The sequence below is a fragment of the Ursus americanus genome, chromosome 5, assembly GCF_024610735.1.
Source record: "Ursus americanus isolate L20-20 chromosome 5, mUrsAme1.1.p, whole genome shotgun sequence".
Taxonomy (NCBI): Eukaryota; Metazoa; Chordata; class Mammalia; order Carnivora; family Ursidae; genus Ursus; species Ursus americanus.
In genome coordinates this window covers 75,217,826-75,236,487 of record NC_142131.1, presented here as the reverse complement: position 1 = coordinate 75,236,487, position 18,662 = coordinate 75,217,826, and the positions used below count along the sequence as shown (strand labels likewise).

Here is an 18,662-nt window from a genome sequence, read left to right as displayed (position 1 = left end):
CTGCTCCTTTTTTTTTTTTTTTTAAAGATTTTATTTATTTATTCGACAGAGATAGAGACAGCCAGCGAGAGAGGGAACACAAGCAGGGGGAGTGGGAGAGGAAGAAGCAGGCTCATAGCGGAGGAGCCTGATGTGGGGCTCGATCCCATAACGCCGGGATCACGCCCTGAGCCGAAGGCAGACGCTTAACCTCTGTGCCACCCAGTCACCCCCCCAACTGCTCCTTCTTATGGCTATTAGAATGTTCTTTGCTTTGAATCTTCTTATTTCATACATAGTCTGACTGAGACTTGCCCCCAGCCCTCTTTTAGGGAGTAAAGGTAAATACAAAGCTTCACTGGCCCCAGGGAGAGAGAGAAAGTACAACATGGCCAAAGACTGCCTCAAAAACAGGTATTATGCTGACCACTTGCATGGTTTCCGGCTCTGCGCCTTCTCTCATTTAAACCTCACCACGAGGCTTAGGGCAACGTTGCCAAATGCTTCATACGTATCTCATGTTGTGCACGGGACATCCCTGTGTAGCTCCGGGGGGAGGGGGGAAGGTAACTTGGAGGTAAAACAGAGCCTAAACTTGGACCTCGGTGCCCTGGATCGTGGGGCAGATTTGGCAACATGAGGGAATTACAGATTCTGTCCTGAAAGGTTATAGGGGACAAGTTCTACTTCCCAGGGTCCCAAAGCAGGTGGCAGAACTGAGATTCATTCAGATTATTCCGGAGGCTTTTCACCATCATCTGTGTGGTTGTAAATTCCTTACCAACATTTTCTACCTTGTGTTTTTGCTTAGTTGGCTTTCTCTAGGGCTTGGTCTGCCTAAGGCCTTCTAGCTCTTCTTCCCTGGGGTGGAATTCTTCTCCCCATATATTCCATTCACCTGTAGACATATCTCTCTGTGTCCCCAGTATTGCCTATATGACTTGCAAACTGGGCCCTGTCTATGCACCTGCTGTATCTTTTCAGCATAGTTCCTAAGATAGTTGAGTTGTTCAGATCATTCGCTTTTCTGTGAGTCTGTGTTTTATCAAGCACCTCGCCACTAAATAAATAAGTAAGTAAATAAGTAAATAAATAAATATTTTAGAGAGAGAGAAGCGGGGAGGAGCAGAGAGAGAAGGAGCAAGAGAATCCCCAAGCAGGCTCAGCACGGAGCCCGTCACGGGGCTTGATCCCACAACACAGAGATAGTGACCTGAGCCGAAACCAAGAGTCAGACTCTTTTTTTTTTTTTTTTTTAAAGATTTTATTTATTTATTTATTTGACAGAGAGAGAGACAGCCAGTGAGAGAGGGAACACAAGCAGGGGGAGTGGGAGAGGAAGAAGCAGGCCCATAGCATAGGAGCCTGATGTGGGGCTCGATCCCATAACGCCGGCATCACGCCCTGAGCCGAAGGCAGACGCTTAACCGCTGTGCCACCCAGGCGCCCCCAAGAATCAGACTCTTAACCAGCTGATCCACCCAGGAGCCCCTATGCATACATATATTTAAAGATGGGCTGCGTTCTATATCTGGCCCATAGAGAGTGCACATACGGATTTGCAGACACCTTGCCATCATTCAGTGGCCCCCTGGAACCACAGGTCGAGAGCACGGCCTTGGAGCAGCATAATTTAACGGGCGGAGCAGCGTAATTTAACGGGCAGAGCGCCAGGCTCAGTGGTCAAACAGGCATGGGCTAAAACTCATGACTCTGCAGCTCCCTGGGTCCCAGGATCCCAGCCACGGATCTCAGCCACCCCCCAACAAGACTACCTTTCTCTAAGGCTCGTTGCCACGTTTCGGTGGGATCAGGCATTGAATGGGCTCAGCACGTAACCTCAGGGCGGAGACCTCTTCCTGTATGGCTGTCCAAGGTTGGCGGTTTAAAGGCTATAAAACAGAACTGTGTACCAATTTTGGCCACGGGGCGCCGATCCCGGGCTGATGTGGTAACACAACCCGGAATTGAAAGTTGTATTATGTAATAAAATCAGAACAAGGACTTGGGTTGTCCCGATGGTAGAGAGACTTATAACCGAGCTGTATGATGCTGGCATCTACGTCCCAGAGACAGGGTACGGGCTGTCATTCCTCCCACCTCTCTGTACAGGCTATCCTGGCCTGGTGGACCTTTCTCATCGCCCCCAGGTATGGACAGGACCGCTGTAGCCTCTGGACGGTCCCTCTCACCCTCCTGGTGCTGCCAAGCTCTGCCCCCCTCCACTGTCCTTTCACTCCCTCCACATCCCCCCCCCCCCACTGCCGTTGGCTCAGGCTTCTATCAAAAAGCCAGGAAGCCCTGTCAGGCTCTTTCTGGGCCTCCCTACAAACCTACACCAGGAACGGGGAGCAGATGATGTGCCGCGTGCTTGATGGGGAAGGGGACGCAGACACGGCAGGGAGCGAAAGATTCCCCCAGACTCAGTGCATAGAACTGTTACGGAGCCTCTCTGCGGGACTCAAGGTTTACATCTTCTGCAGGTGGCAGCTCTAGGGGCAGGGGGTCTGGAGGGTCCAGAGCCCCCACGGGTTTCATTCTTCCTCAGTAGGAAGTCCCTGAAACTCTGCCAGAGAAACTCTAGGGATCCGCCAAGCATGTTAAAAACCGGCAGATAGAGAGGAAAAAAGGCTCTGAGAGAACATGGATTTTTACATAGCAGCTGAACGAAGCATACTTTCTATACCCCACCTAGCCCATGTAATCTTTCCATGACCCTCATGCAGGCTCTGCTCTTACCTGCATTCTCTAGACGATAAAACTGATGGACAGAGACCTGGTAACTGGCTCAGGGTTACGCAGCTCATGAGCGGGAGCTCTGAACTCAGGTCTTTCCGACCGTCTGCTCTGGCAATTATATCTTTGGCTGTGAAGGGACCCTGAATATATTAAGTCTGACGGGCAGACCTGATCTAATGGTTAGACTTCACAATGGGTTCTTTTGGAAATAAGCCTTTAAGAGAATTCCTCTGCCCCAGGTGACATTATAAATTAAATATTAATCTTAAGTTAGTTTTCCCATGATGGGAAGTGGCTGTGGCTGGGAAGGTGGCTCCCATAGGGTCCGGTCAGTTCTAGTCTGTTTAGATTATAAATTGACCTACAGATGAGTCACAGCGTTTAAGCACTGCTGGGAAACTTAGGGTGACCTGTGGTTGTTGGGGTACAGGTGTCCTGTGTGTATGTCGAACACTCATTCGTGCTTTGTGGATAGAGCAAAGTTCTCTATTCGTTTAAAGTCTTCGACCACAGACTCGTTAATCAGAACTTCTGTTCTGCCTTACGCTCGGAGACTGGCCACTCGCGGCTCCCAGATTCCCCAAGTGACTCGCCTTTGTTAAGCACTTTGTCGGTCGCCCCTTTGGTTCCTCCTCTCCATTTTCTGCTGATGGGTCTCCAGTGCCCTAGATTTCTTACAACTCCCGCTATTCGGTTCTTTTTGCTGCAGTAACAAATGACCATACACCTAGTTGCTTAAAACAACACAAATTTGTTATCTTACAGTTTGGAGTCCAGGAATCGAAATTAAGTTTCTTAGGGATACAGGCAAGCGTGGCATTTATTATCTTACAACCTGGAGTCCAGAAATCGAAATTAAGTTTCTTAGGGATACAGGCAAGCATGGGAGGGCTGGTTCCTTCTGGATGCTCTAGGGGAGAATCTGCTTTCTTGAGTTTGCGAGCTTCTAGGAGCTGTCTTTGCCCCTTGGCTCTTCACCTTTTCTCCCTCTGCTTCCTTACTTGGGTGTGTCTGACCCTCTTTTAAGGGTGTGATTCCATTGGGCTCACCTGGATATCCTCTCCGTCTCAAGGTCCTTATTCACCTGTTCAAAGCCCCCTCCCCTTTTTGAACCATGTCAGGTAACATTCACAGGTTCCAGAGAAAGGGAAATGTCCGTGTGGCTTTTCTTTTTTCTTCTGAAGGGCTTCTCAAAGAAAAGAAAGGTTCTGTGATACCATGAACGTGACATGGAACTTGGAGCAAAGACAGTTGACTCCACTCTTGAACCTGACACGACCCTCATTGTCAGACCGTGAACAGAGCGTGTCAGTTCTCAGGGTTGTGTAATTGGGGCTTTGGATTAATTCACTAATACCTTTCCCGCTAGGAGATTGCCTAACTTGACAAATTTATTTATATTAAAATATAAATGACTTGAAGCAGTTTTATTGTAGGTTAGACTTTCCTCCAAAGGGTTGAATTTATTCTAAAAATAGTTCATCAAGCTTGATGTGAGAATTATTTTCTTTAGGCAAGGAAACACACTCAGAACTGTTGGAACGACACCACACAGGCAACCAAGTTCTTCAAGGATTAAGGCATGTTCAACTTGGGGCCAGTCACGTACATGAGTATATAGGCCAAGGCTTCTCAAAGTGTGGTACATGGTTCCCCTGCAGTTCGTTCGTTAGCTCTTTCTTTCTTTCTTTTTTTAAAAAAGATTTTATTTATTTATTTGACAGGGAGCACAAGTAGGTAGAGCAGTAGACAGAGGGAGAGGGAGAAGCAGACTCCCCACTGAGCAGGGAGCCCAATGCGGGACTTGATCCCACGACCCTGGGATCAGGACTTGAGCCGAAGGCAGACGCTTAACCGACGAAACCACCAAGATGCCCCCCCTTCTGCAGTTCTGTCACCTGGGATACTTGTGTAAAACGGACATTTCTGAGCCCCAGCCCAAGCTTATTATAAGGTCTCATAATCGTCATGTAACAAGCGGCCCAAGATGAATCATATGAACAATAAAGATTGAGAATCCCTAAAAAATAATTACTGATTGTGGGTTATGGGAGATAGACTGAAAAAAGTTATGGTACTCCCCTTTCCCAGCTCATGTCCATTTTGCAGATAGAAAACTGAGGCGTGGGGGGGGGGGGGCGGTCTTGCTCAAGTCCAAACAAGTATTTTGTACAGAGTCAAGCCAGCAAGGGGGTCTCTTGACTTTCTGTTTAGAGCTCATTGACAGTTGGGCTAGGGAAGTTTTTCTTCTGGGAAAAAAAAAATTTTTTTTTTGGCCCAGATTCCTTTTTTTTCAACATAATAGCCCCTGCATTTCAAAAGCTACCTAGTCAAAAAGATGGTCTATAGAATGAATGAACATAGTATTTTCTCTAATTGAGTTCCATTATTGATGTTAGAAAGGTCATCACACAAAAAAGGTTGCTTTTAAATAACCTTTTAAAGAAATAATTTGACTTATCACACATTAAAAATAATATTCAATAGTCATTAAAATATACATGCTTTAAAATGGAAAATACAGCTTGAAATGTGTTCCTTTGATATTCATGCCATAGGCCTAGGAGATACCCTATGTACTCTTGAATTACCATCTATCATTTTATCTTTATTCCCAACTTAAACAGCCCTATAAATCTCAATCTTAGAGATTCATATGAGATAATTGAAATTAATTACCTACGAACAGTGAATGAAAGTAGGAAAGACAGGAATGAGGTATAGCCGAGAATAATTTTAACGTAGATTTGACTTTTGAGCCATGTTAATGTTTTACATCTTCCAAAAGAAAAAATTTGAATTGCAGAGAATGAGGAAAATCCCTAAAATCAGGGGACTTGAAATACACATCAAATTTGTAACCATAAAGAAGAAATAGTCCAAGTCACTTTTATGTAGGATTCTCTGATTTTATCCCTGCAGTGGGATATATTCTCTTTCTCTCTCTTTTTTTAAATGATTTTATTTATTTGAGAGAAAGAGAGACCCAGCTGGGGGGGGGGGAAGGGCAGAGGAAGAGGGAGAAGCAGACTCCCCACTGAGCAGGGAGCCAAGGTGGGGCTCTATCCCAGGACCCTGTGTGCATGACCTGAGCCAAAGGCAGGTGCTTAACCAACTGAGCCACCCAGGCGCACCTAGTGGATATATTCTAAGAGCAAAATGAATTCCAAAGAAAGATTAATTTGGTAAGCTTGTTGAAGTGGTATGGGTGTAGTATTACTGAATTTTGTGTATTAGTGGATTAATCAAAGAAGTGCATATATTGTTCTTGGAAGCCAGTATTCTCAATTGTGGAGGAGGGAAAATAAATATATGGAATGAAAAAAGGAGAGGGGTAATTCCTGCTTTGGATGTATCCGTATGGCTATATTATATATGTAGGTACATATGTAATTATGTGTGTGTGTGTGTGTGTGTGTGTGTGTGTGTGTGTGTGTTTTGTGCACCTGAAAGTTTACAAACGATGAGTCCCCAGTGTCTGAGTGTCAGTGGGACCTAGAGCCCAGGCCTTGGTTTCTGAAGAAGATGGAGATGTCAACGGGTTCAGGAAAGGACCCCCACTGGCCTAATTTGGACAATTTGAACTTTGAAAGAATAGTGACAACAACACATTAAACGTTTAATAAAAAAAAGAATCTGTAAGGCCACAGTAATACAAGATTTTATGTATTTACATAATTTTAAATATATCCATCTTATAGATCTTTTAAAAATATTTGCATTATTTTTACATATACAAGTGTAGGTATCTACTTCTGTTAAGTGCTTCAATAAATACATTTTGCTATTACTATAACTGTTATTTCATATGATTGTAAAAAACTGAGTATGCCTACAAATTCTAGGCTGAATATTTTTTTTTATTGAAGTGTAATTAACCTTGTGTTCTATTAGTTTCAGTTGTACAATATAATTCAACAATTCTACACATTTCCCAGTGCTCATCACAATAAGTGTACTTTTTTTTTGTTTTAAAGATTTTGTTTGTTTATTTATTTGAGAGAGAGAGAGCACAAGGTGGGGCTCTCTCAGCCCCTGCTCAGCAGGGACCCTGTTGCGGGGCTTGATCCCAGGATGCTGGGATCATGACCTGAGTCAAAGGCAGGTGCTTAACCAACTGAGCCACCCAGGTTCCCCTGCAATAAGTGTACTCTTAATCCCTATCATCTATTTCACCCCTCCCTCCACCCCCTCCCCTTTGGCAGCCATCAATTTTTTCTCTGTGTTTAAGAATATGGGGTTTTTTTGGTCTCTTTTTTTCTTTGTTCATTTGTTTCTTAAATTCCACATATGAGTGAAATGATAGGTATTTGTCTTTCTCTTTCTGACTTATTTCACTTAGATGATACTCTCTGGATCCATCCATGTTGTTGCAAATGGCAAGATCACAGTCTTTTTTATGGCTGAGTAATATTCCATTATATATGTGTATACACACACACACACACACGCACACACCACATCTTCTTTATTTATCTCTGGGCATTTAGCTTTCTTCCATATCTTGTCTATTGTAAATAATGCTGCAGTAAACATAGAGGTACATATATCCTTTTGAATTAGAAACTGAGTATTATTTGATATATATGTAAATTTTATGGATGTAATTTGGCAGTTTTTATAATTTATACCCCAGTGGGGTTCATTTTACAAATTTGTGAATAGTCAGGATTTTAGCAATAGGAAGGAGTTCAAGGAATATTTGGTTTAATATTCATTCATGCCACAGGTATTAAGACTGGTACGGGACAGGACTGTCATAGACCTGGTGCCGTGTGTATACTACTCATCTCTAGGGGGCGCCATCCACCTAACAGTTGACACGCATGGCGCCTGTTATGGTTTGCAAAGCATAAAATGCAATGCATATGTTTGCATCACCCTAGTTCCTGGAGATAAAATAGTGAAAAAGACAAAAGAGCCCCAGATCTTGAAAGCTAGGCAGTCTAGAGAAGAAAATAGACCCACGAACAGGCAAATATACAAGTGAAAAAAAGTAACAATGACTGGTTTCTATGGAAGCTCAGAGGAGGGGCACCTACTTCAGGACTGGGGGATGAGGGGAGATGCCCAGAGAAATGAGTTACATCTCTGCTGAAGTCCGAATGGAAAAGAGGCTGGGGAAAGCACAGAAAAGGAGAGAGAGAGGGAGGACAAACGCTCACAACAACACGATGGCAAGAACTTGGAGGTGAGGCAGAGGACCGCGCTCGGGGACTAGAAATCGTTCTCTTGCAGGGACAAAGAAATGCTAAGAAAAGCTAGAGGCTGCAAGAAGTAGGGTGGCTTGTCCCGTGTCACCTCCTCTGTCGCCTCCTCTGATTCATTCATGAGCATGTTAACTTGTGATAGATTCAGTCATCCCCAGTGCAGTGATCTCCTCTGGGAAACATGCTGTCGGCAACTATGTCGAGCTGTAATCTCCGATAATTGCTCCCCCTGGACTAGAGTTTGTCAGTTGCGGACCCCCGCACCTGTGTCCTGCCCATCTTTGCCCACCCACAGAGCCTGCCCATGTTATGTTGTTTGCTAGCAGTGTGTCTTCAAGGATGTTTTGGCTGTTGAGCTCTTGAGGTCTCCAATACAAATAACTGAGACGTAAAGAATTATTACAGAGAGATGTCTGATCTGGATGTGAGGTACCTGCATATTCAAAAGCTAAAAGCTAAAAGCAAGGAGGCTAAGAGCAGAAACATAGCGGCTTCGTGGACAGCATCCTATTTGCGGGGTCTGTTCGCTTCCACTGTTCTTCCTGTCCGCAGTCGATACAAATCATCTGTAAGTCAAAATTGAATTGCTGCAATGACTAGTCAATCTTAAGAGAGTCTTAAAAACTCAAGGTACATTATATTTCCATTTATAGCAATGTTTAAGTAATAATGCTTTTGTTTAATCAAATTATGTTGTAATTTTATTTTAAGAAATCAAATATATTTCACGTAATTTTTTTGCTGTCAGAATACTAGGGTAATTTGTTGCTAATGGGTTATCGTATTTGCTTTTTTCTTTTATTAGGTTTATGCAATTTTCAGGAATTCAAGTTAGCCCTGAAGGAAGTTCATGAATGTCTAAGTAAGTCCCCAGTCCTCAGCTGGTTTTTCTTGGCAATATATGTTCAGTTCCTTTGTCTGCGTTAGTTTAAAACAGAACTTGTCATTTTCATCCGCATTATCCTTTTTTTTACAGTTATTCTGCGATAGTCTATATTCTGCAGTTATTCTAAGGTGTATTCTCTATTTGAAGGTATTCTGTATTCTATATATGGTTTCTGTCAGTCAAATATGTTCATTCGTCGGTTGTTTTTCCAGAGTTGTTATTGTGGTCTTAGTGTAGTTATTCAAACTGTGTGTGTTTGTTTGACTGACCATGCTGCTGAAATACTCTATCAATTCTCATCTTTTCCCCAACAATTTACTCTGAAAAATTGGAAGCAAAACTGCAAGTTGAAAGCATTTTTCAGTGGACAGCTATGTAATTTCTACTGTTAACGGTTTACCCTACCTGCCACTCCTTTTTAGTTGATTTTTTTTTTACAAAACTTAATTCTCTTGGGTTTTCTGGGTAAACAATTACGTATCATGCAAATAATAATTTTTTCCTTATTCATATTATAGCTTTTCTTTCTTGGCCTAATTCCAGAAATGTTTTTTCCAAATTATGGCCACCGTTGACTTTGAATTAGAAGAATATGTCCAGTAATTTATTCAGCATGATGCTGATGGTGATTTCACTTTGATGTTCTTTTTTATATCAGGGAAGTCTTAATATTCACAGTGTAATATTTCTTCATCGGGGATAGATGTTGAATCTCTTCAGATAACTTTGGACATTTATGAATACTCAGAGCTTTTCTGCTTTGATTTTTCTCATCGACTTACTAATTGATTTCTTCATTAACTTAAGAAATGCTTATTAAATTTTTATTTTGTCCAATGTACCTGTGCTTGGTACTGAACTTACAGTGATAAAGAATTTCAAAGGTCCTGATTTCTGCCTTCTAGGTATTAGAGTGTGGTGCAGTTTGTCTGATAAGTGGTAAAAATAGATGTCCTGTTAAGACATCCCGTCCTTAATTGAATAAAACCTATTTGGTCTTAGTATTTTATTTTTTCAATATCTGGATGAGTTATATTTTCTAATATTTTTGTAAGGATCTCTGCATTTTTAATTTACAAATAAGATTGATCAGAGCCTTTGGTTTTGATTCGTTCTTTGGGAGAGGGCTGAATTTGCCAAATTCGCACACGTGGGTTATGTTTGCTTTGTAATTTTTCTCTCTTTTTCTGTGACCTGGATATTTGCATAGCGTAGATGACATGGCATGAAAATTATTTCATGGCATGAGAATAATCTCTTCCTTGAACATCAGAAACAATTTGTCCAGGGTGCCTGGGTGGTTCAGTTGGTTAAGCGTCTGGCTTTGGCTCAAGTCACTGATCCCAGGCTGCTGGAATGGAGCCCCTCATAGGGCTCCCTACTCACTGGGGAGTCTGCTTCTCCCTCTCCCTCTGCCCCTCTGCCTGCTTGTGCTCTCTCTCCCTCTTTCAAATAAATAAATAAAATCTTAAAAAAAAAACCAAAAACAATTTGTCCAGGCAAACTTCTAGGTCAATTTTCTTTAATTCCAAATGATTTGTTTTCCCAGAACTTAATCAACTGTACTTAATTTTTTCATTTCTGCACATTGCGTTGCACAAAAAATTCTCTGAAAGTTCTAAGTATTAATGATTGTGTTTCCTTTTTAATTTGTAATGCTTGTAAAATGGAAGCTCTCTCACTTCTATGCTACATAAATGCTATGTCCTTACAAGGGAACTGGTGATATGTTTTAAATAACCCAAGAGAAAACCTGATGTGATTATTTTTGTATAAACAAAAAAGATAAACATTATATACATTATATACATATAAATGTATATACAGGATATACATTGCTTATACATTTTGTATTAACAGAAAAGATATACACAAAATCTGAAATTTTGTGAATCTGTTAACAGTAGCTAACTTTGTAGGGAGAATAAGGGCTGGGAAGACTCTTAATTTTATACTTTCTTGTACTGTTTTAGTTTTCTAAACTAAAACGTGCATTCATCCCTATTTTATTTTATTTTTTTGAAAAAGTCAACAAGAGTTCTCTGAATAACAGGATAATGATCGGTAATGATTATGGGCTGTGGTGCTTTCTTTTTATACGTTTCTATATTTTAATAAATCTGACACATTTTATTTAAAATTGTAGACATATTATTTTTTTTTTAAAGATTTTATTTATTTACTTGACAGAGACAGCCAGCGAGAGAGGGAACACAAGGAGGGGGAGTGGGAGAGGAAGAAGCAGGCTCCCAGCAGAGGAGCCTGATGTGGGACTCGATCCCATAATGCCAGGATCATGCCCTGAGCCGAAGGCAGATGCTTAAGGACTGCGCCACCCAGGCACCCCTGTAGACATATTATTTTTTTAATTAAAGGTTTTATTTATTTAATTGAGAGTGAGAGAGAGTGAGCATGAGTGGGGGAAGGAGCAGAGGGAGAGGGAGAAGCAGGCTCCTCTCTGAGCAGGGAGCCTGATGGGAGCTCAGTCCCAGGACCCTGGGATCATGACCTGAGCCAAAGGCAGATGTTTCACCAACTGAGCCACTCACATGCCCCTAGACATGTTTTTTTAAAATTATCTGTGAATGAATCACATCTTCTTCATCCATTCTGTGTAAATGGACTATTACTCAGCCATCAGGAAGGATGAATACCCACCATTTGCATTAACATGGATGGAACTGGAGGGGATTATGCTAAGTGAAATAAGTCAATCAGAGAAAGACAATTATCATATGGTTTCACTCATATGTGGAACATAAGGAATAGTGCAGAGGATGATAGGTGTGGCGGGGAACTGAATGGGAAGAAATCAGAGAGGGAGACAAACCATATGAGACTCTTGACTCTGGGAAACAAACTGAGGGTTGCAGAAAGGGAGGTGGGTGGGGGGATGGGGTAACTGGGTGATGGGCATTAAGGAGGGCACGTGATGTGATGAGCACTGGGTGTTACACGCAACTGATGAATCATTGAACATTATATCAAAAACTAATGATACCTTGGCTAATTGAGTTTAAATACCTTGGCTAATTGTATTTAAATAAATTTAATAAATTTAAATAAATTAAATATTGAAAGGGTAAAACATCTGTGAATGTCTCTTCAAATGCAGAAGGAAAAGAAAAACCATAATAAATTGGGGTGGTAGCTAGCAGAAGCACCTCCATTCATGAGTGCAGACCTCTGTGTCCATATAGGGATAATATTAATCTTTGAGGATCAAGGAGAAGAATGGATCTAGAAGTGTGGTTGCCAAAGGATTCTTCTGGATAGTGAAGGAAAAGGGGTGTGGATATTGGCAGTCTCCAGGAATCATTCCACTCCCTCTGTTTCTGTATCTTCTAAAAATACAGGGAAGCACACTAGGGATCTGGTAGTTTAGAACTCCGGGGGTCCAATACAGACTTTATTTTCAGAAGGAGAAAATCATTTTTTTTTCTGGAGTACAGTGACGATTTCCCTTAGGACAACGAACACTGAAGTCTTGGGGGAAGCGACTGCATTTACTTTATAATAAATTGTAAGCAGGTAATCAATGTGAGGGTGCAGTTTCCCTGTCAATCCCGACAGTGCTAGAGGCAAAGTGTCCAGACATTTGGAAGTAGCACCACAAAACTTTTGATCTTAAACGTCATTTCTGGGTCGGTTTGCTGATTAATGCCTGTGCTCTTCCTTTTAAGAATTCAAATCTATTCTCTGGCAAGGGTAACATAGGAATATAGTAGTGATATCACTTATGAGTAAGTGGACGATGAGGAGTCTGTGGCCTTTTTTTTTTTTTTTTTTCAGTGGGGGGGTTGGGCAATGGTTTGTAAACCTTAGTATGTGTCAAAATCATCTCGAGGGTCTGTGAAAGCCTAGATTTTTGGGTCTCATTTCAAGTTTCTAATTCAGTAGGTCTGGGTGGGCCTTACAAGGCCTTCCATGATGGTCATGCTGGTGATCTGGAGACCACACTGGGTTCAAATTAGTGGTTTAAGGCCTTTGGGAAGCCAGCTTTGTGAAGTTCATCCACGACCACGATTAGTGGACTGTAGTGTTTGACCCTCCATTCCCTGGTATGTAATTACAAGCCTTTATTTTTTTGTTAAAGATTTATTTACTTAGAGAGCAGTGGGGGGGGGGGGTTTAGAGGGGCAGGGAGAGAGAATCTCAAGCAGACTCCCCACTAAGCGCCGAGCCCAGTGCGGGGCTCGACCTCACCACCCTGAGATCGTGACTTGAGTGGAAACCAAGAGCCAGACACTTTACTGACTCTGCCACCCAGGTGCCCAATTACAAGCCTTGAATAAGACCCAACCCACCGATTCTCACACATTAGTGACAATAGGCATAAGTATCACCCGAGGAATTGTTGGGAGCAGGGAGCCTGACGTGGGATTCAATCCTAGTACTCCGAGATCATGACCTGAGCCAAAGGCAGATGCTTAACCAACTGAGCCACCCAGGCACCCAGCCTTTGAACTTTTAATAAGCATCACAGATATTTTCCATGCAGTGATCTAACAACTATGGCTTGATTCAAAATTATTTTGTTGTCATTTTAGGGGTTGCTATTTCTTCATATTTTGCTCTAAACTTTATTATCTGCTAATGTCAGAACCACGTAGTCAAACACTGATGCTTCTTTATAAGTAAAAGAATAACAATTTTATTAAAGAAAAGCAGAGTATTGCATGGTGCACTGGGTGTTATACGCAACTAATGAGTCATTGAACTTTACATCAGAAACCAGGGATGTACTGTATGGTGACTAACATTAAAAAAAAAAAAAAAAAAACAGAGTTGAAGAGAGTGATACTCTCTCCCCTCCTCATCTGGCAAAGCCTAGCTGATCCTTCCCTACATTCCTGTTCCAGAACATCCCCAAACAACCCATAGCTTTGCCAGAATTAAAACCCAGTGTCTTTGAAAGCATCACATTCACACAGCTGGCCTTGTAAGACCAAATTTGTACGGCAGAAATACAACTTGGAAGATGCGGGGAGGGAGTGGAAACCAAAGTAGAAGAAAAATAAATGATCCCTTTATATACATGTGTAGACACAGATGTTGAGAATCAATAGAAAAATCAGAAAGAGTCCATTTCCTAGGCCAAGGTCGAGACATTGTTTTATCAATAAAAGTTTGGGAAGTTTGAATTGAAAATAGTTGACTTTATTCCTGTCATTACAACAAGTCTTCAAAACCATGGTATTTGAGGCCCTTACTTCAGAACATCAATGATCTGAATGTCAAGATTCAAAATTAGAAGCTATTTTAAGTCTACACATACACAAAAACAAAAACAAAAAAACCCCCAAAAAACCAAAAAAAAAAAACCCACAAAACCAACCAAAAAAAAAAAAAAAAACAGTAGTAAAGAAGAAAATTGCATTAGTCTCATTTTGCATGTGTGTGTGTGTGTGTGTGTGTGTGTGTGTGTGTGTGTGTGTGAGAAAAATGAATTTAATCATTTTCTAACCTTAGTGCAAATGGCAAGTACAGGAGTAAGCCTTTGGGCCATGTAACATTGAGGTGCTCCACTCTGGTACAAACTCTGGCGGTATATCTGTCATTGTGTATCTGGCTTCTGGGATGATTTATACTTTTTTTCTGGCATACATTTTAATCGAAGTATAATAAAGTAATGTACAAACAATGGGTTCTTACTTATGTATACAGTCACCTTTCATATCAAAAAAGGGAGTATCCCCAGCTCCCAGAGGAAAGTTCCTTCATGTTCTTTCCAGTCAACACTCCCCACAAAGGGAACTGCTGTTCTGCAGACTTCTATCAACATGAGTGTGTTTGTTTTTAAACATAGTATGATTGGAATTACAGGCAATGGGCTCCATTGTATTTGGTCTCTTTAACTCAGGTTTACGTCTGTGAGATGCATATGTGTTGTTTCGTGTTGCAATACTTGGTTCTGTTTTATTGCCGTATGATAGTCCATTGTTTGAATTTTATAGTTGACCTGTTCTATGGTTCATGAACATTTGGGTGGTTTTTCACTATTTGTGTATTAGGAAGAGGACTGTAATAAACATTCTTGGACATGTCTCTTACACACATACATTCATTGATGTACGGTGTGTATCAGGGAGTGGTATTGCTGGCTCCTAGGGTTAACATAGAGCTTTCTGAGTGTTCCAAAGTGGTTATAGTAATTTCAAAGTGGTTGTATGAGTTTTAAATAATAGCAGTAGTATACGGGAGTTGTTGCTTCTCATCCCCACAAACACCTGGTATTATTATGTTTGTTTTATTTTTATCTATTTTGGCAGGCACATATCATATTGTTGCTTTAATTTATATTTCCCTGATAACTAAAGCAGTTAAGTCTTTTTATATTTGTTTATTGGCCATCTGAGTATTCCTTTTTGTGAAATTCCTGCTTGATCCTTTTACGCATTAAAAAAATAGCTTGTTGCTTTCTTTGTATGCTTAATGATGCATACAATATATTTATATATTGTGAGTCTTCTATCAGATACATGTATTAAGAACATCTTCCACCTGGTGGTTTATCTTCCTACTCCCTTTTTTTCTTCCTACTCTCAACTGGAACTTTGGATGAACATAAATTTACATTTTAATGAGGTCCTACTTATTAACTTTTCTGGTAAGCTTGATGCTATTTCTTGTTTAAGAAGTCTGGCAATTGCAAGGTCATGAAGATATTGTAGTTTTTTTTTTTTAATTACATTTTTTTAAATTATGTTAGTCACCTGTGGGCCGTCATCATTAGTTTTTGATGTCGTGTTCCATGATTCATTGTTTGCGTATGACACCCAGTGCTCCATGCAATATGTGCCCTCCTTAATACCCATCACCGGCCTAGCCCAATCGCCCACCCCTCAAAGATATTGTAGTTTTGTAGAGACTTTCTCCTTTTACCTTTCAGACTGAAGTCTTTAGGCCATCTGGAACTGATTTTTATGTATGAAGTCTAAAGGCCATTTTTCCCCCCTCTCTTATATGAATATACAGTTTATTTAGCATTGTTTGTTGAGGAAGCCTTTATTTCCTATTGGCCTGTAGTGGCATCTTTGTTATAAAGTAGGTAGCCATCCCCATATTCCCCTGATGGCGTATTCGTCTATTCTTGTGCCAGTATTACCTTGTTTTTGTTCTTGTATCTTTATAATAAACTTCATTATCTCTTAGTGTAAATCCTCCAAGTCTGTTCTCCTTTATGATTTCCTTTTCTAGTGTTTATCCTTCAGGTTATCTTTTGCATTTTGCAATGAGCTTGCCAGTTTATACCCAAAATAAAACTGCTGGAGTTTTGATTGGGATTGCATTAACTACATCGATTTGGGGTTCTTTGAAAACTTTACAGTATTAAGTGTTATCATCCTTGCATATAACATAATATAAATCTCTCTTTATCTAGGTCTTTGATTTCTCTGTGATGTTTTGCAATGTTTCTGATTACATTTCTTTGATTAGATTTACTACAAAGTATTCAATGATATATTAAACTATTAGATCAGTTTTGTTTTGAAGTTTTCTAATTTTGCCATATGGAGTATCCAGTGACCTTACTCAAGGTGAATTTGTATCTTAATATGTCACCTGCAAATAATGATAGATTGGTGTCATGGTTTCATAATTTGTGTCATGGTTTCATAATACGTAGCTTGTATTTCTTTTTTATAGGTAAGCTATCCAGGGCAGTCAACTTGGAATCGAACTGGTGTTTTTGGTGTGAATACAATGGCAGGGGAAATCTCAGAAGGAAAGATTTTGTTTTTCTGTCAGTAAGATGTTTTCTGTAGTGTGTGTGTGTGTGTGTGTGTGTGTTTGTGTGTGTGTATGTTTTGTTAGATTCATGGCTTACATCTATTTGTAGTTTGCTGAGGGTTTCTTTTTTTTTTCTTTTTTTTAAATGATTTTTTGTTATGTTAGTCACCATACAGTACATCCCCGGTTTCCGATGTAAAGTTCGATGATTCATTAGTTGCGTATAACACCCAGTGCACCATGCAATACGTGTCCTCCTTACTACCCAACCCCGGTCTATCCCATTCCCCCACCCCCTCCCCTCTGAGGCCCTCAGTTTGTTACTCATAGTCCATAGTCTCTCATGTTTCATTCCCCCTTCTGCTGAGGGTTTCTTTTCCCAGAGGGAAGAAATTGTTAATTTCACTTAAATAGTTGAATTTATCTCCATAAAATTAATCACCAAGTCTTTTGTGTTTTTTTTTTTAACTGTGACAAAATTTATACACAGCAAGTTGTACATACCCGAGGTTTTATAAATGTGTAAGTTTTGCCCATCTATTCAACAATATTAGATTTAGGATATTTTCGTCACACTAAATAAATCCCTTGTGCTCTCCCTTCCAGTCAATCTCCACACATTTTTGACTTCTTCTACAAATTGGACTTTCCTTCTGTTGAACTTCAGAGAAAAAGAAAAATTGTATTTTTTGGAGGAGGATTCTGGTTTTTTGGTCTCAACATAATGGTCCTGAGGTTGATCCGTTTCATTGTATGTATCAGTTTATTCTTTTGATTTTTGAGTAATATGCTATTGAATGAATAGGTCAAAATTTATCAATTCTGTCAGCTGACAGTTGGGTTCTTTGCAGTTTGGCGTGCCTGTAGTTAAAAACAATCTTATAATGTAGTCATATGCAATCTTAAATCTTGAAAATACCATATTGTGGACATATGTGTTGATTGCTCTTGGGTAAATAAGAGTGGAAATAACGGATCACAAAGTAGGTATACTTTTAAAGTTAGAAGACATGGCCACGTAGTTTTCTGAAGTGATTTATATATTTTACAGCCCCATCAGCAGAGTATGGAAGTGCACTTGTTTCCCTTCTCATCAATATTTGGTGTTGTCAGTCTTCTTAAGTTTAGCTAGTTAGAGTCGTCAAGTCCCTAAATCCTTTTCATTTGCACTAGTAATATTAGGCTCCATTTCTTATGCTTGTTAACCACTTACATATTTTCTTTTTTGTAGTATTCCAGTTTTTTGCCCATTGAAAAAATTGAGTTTTTCATTTTCTTGTTGACTTGTAGGAGTTCTTGTTTTTTCTCAAATTTAGATTCAATTAGGCAATGTATAGTACAGCATTAGTTCCAGATGTAGCATTCAATAATTCATCAGTTGCATGTAAACACCCAGTGCTCGTGTTCTGGATAAGTTCTTTGTCACATACACGTGCTGTGAATATGTTCTCCTAGTTTCTATCTTGCCTTTTCTAGAAATAAACTTTTTACTTGAAAATAGATCTAGGTTTACAGAAAAGTTGCAAAGATTGTACAGAGTTCTCATATACCCCACACGCAGTTTCCCTTTATTTATTTATTTATTTAAAATATTTTATTTATTTATTTGTGAGAGACAGATAGCACAAGCAGGAGGAGCAGCAGACAGAGCAGGCAGAGGGAGAAGCAGACCCCCCACTGAGCAAGAAGCCCGATCTCAGGATCCTGGGATTATGCCCTGAGCCAAAGTCAGACGCTTTACCTACTGAGCCACCCAGGTGTCCTTGCTGTTTCCTTTCTATTAATATCTTACATTATTGTGGTACATTTGTCATAATGAATGAACCCATAGTGATGCATGTTCTTTGACTAATGCCTACTATTTTACTCATAATTCCTTCATTTTTACCTACTATCCTTTTTTTGGTTCTGGATCCCATCCAGGTTATCACACTACATTTAGTTGTCTTATATCCTGAGTCTTTTCTTGGCTGTGATGGTTTCTCACACTTCTCGATTTTGATGCCTTCGTGTTTTGAGGAGTACGGGTCAGGTATTTTGTGTTCTGCCCTTGTCTTGGAATTTGTCTGCTCTGGGTTTTTAAACTTTTGTTTAATTAAAAAATTTTTTTATAA

The 18,662-nt window shown here is 40.2% G+C and overlaps 1 long non-coding RNA gene across 4 annotated transcripts in view; it reads left to right on the top strand.

Annotated features, from left to right (window-relative positions):
• LOC123790457 (uncharacterized) overlaps positions 1-18,662 on the top strand; it is a 295,934-nt gene that overhangs the window by 33,412 nt on the left and 243,860 nt on the right. For all 4 annotated transcript variants that reach the window (XR_015724606.1, XR_015724607.1, XR_015724609.1 and 1 more), the window contains one exon: positions 8,734-8,790. This is a non-coding gene — a long non-coding RNA (uncharacterized LOC123790457). The remainder of the gene's footprint in view (positions 1-8,733; positions 8,791-18,662) is intronic.